General features: G+C 30.4%; 1 protein-coding gene across 1 annotated transcript in view; it reads left to right on the forward strand.

Annotated features, from left to right (window-relative positions):
• The window catches only part of mlf2 (myeloid leukemia factor 2), a 5461-nt gene that overhangs the window by 461 nt on the left and 3689 nt on the right, over positions 1-1311 (forward strand). The window lies entirely within an intron of this gene.

Raw genomic sequence — 1311 nt, forward strand, 5'->3', positions numbered from 1 at the left:
TAGTCTGAGTGTCGGAACATGTTTACATAACACCTGAAGAGTATTCCTCTGCATGCGTGGAGCTGGATCATCCTGAAACTTTGCTGAATAAATAATGCGTCCGTTTGCATTCACAATAAAACTGAAGTGAAGAGTACATGTGTAAGTCTGGCTGCCTCTTTTAGATCAGCTAGCACCAACACACACAGTCTTTATTATTAGTTTCTAATAACATTGGGGTTTTTTTTGTTACACCATTATAAACAGCACTGTTTATAATGTCTAAATAAGATAAACAGCCAGGCTCTAAAGTCTAAGGGCTGCGGTTACAGTGATTGTTCATTTTGTTAATGTACTGTTGTTTGTCTTGATTCGTCTGTAAATGTCTCAACCCAAAGATCTTCTGTTTACTGTCATGTACGAAAAAAGCCTCAAATCCTCAAATTTGAGAGGATGGAAAATATTACGGTTATCAAAATAGTTAATTAATGTTCTGTTAATTGACTAATCAAATCATTGCAGCTCAGTAAAGTCTACGGTGATCTCCGTCCACGCTCTTGAACAATTATTTTCATTATCGATTATTAATTTTCTTGATTAATCAATTAGTTGTTTTGTCCATAAAATGTAAGAAAATGGTGAAAAATGTTTATCGCCCAATCGTGTTGTCCTCAGATGTCTTGTTTTGTCCACAACCCAAAGATATTAAGTTTACTGAAGCTAAAAGTAGAGAATTTGACTCAAAACAAATCACAACAATCGTTGCAGCTCTCTCAAACATAAAGGAGGAAATCAGACTCTAATTTATGAAAACTTTATTTGAGTTGAACTATTAGTGTCCTAAATGATTAGTTTATTGACAGATAATTCATTATGTAACTCATTTTACTTACGTTGACTGTAAAAATGCTTCTGAAATGTGAAGATTAGCTATATTTGTCTGTTTAATATAACAGTAAAGTAAATTAACTGAAAACATAATAAATAGATTCATCAAAATTAAAAACAGTTGTTAGTTGTAGTCTTAGACTTGATTATGATGATAATTGCATTGATTGATGTATATATGTACAGATAAATAGAAAAACTAATATATATATGACTAATAAGCTAATGTATATAAAACTAAAATAAGAATAGAAGTAAAAATAGAAACAAGAGCAACTAAAGACAAAAGTGACAAAAGTGACAGTGGTGTAATGTGATTAGTAACAGTAAAGTCTTGTGTATCTAAACCATGTACACTGGACAAATATATAATAATATTAAGTAATTAGACCTAGTGTTTGTCTGTATTAATATAGAAATATATGTATAGAATATATATATATA

The sequence above is a fragment of the Morone saxatilis genome, unplaced genomic scaffold (assembly GCF_004916995.1).
Source record: "Morone saxatilis isolate NCDOM2014 unplaced genomic scaffold, NCSU_SB_2.0 Contig24, whole genome shotgun sequence".
NCBI classification, from domain to species: Eukaryota; Metazoa; Chordata; class Actinopteri; family Moronidae; genus Morone; species Morone saxatilis.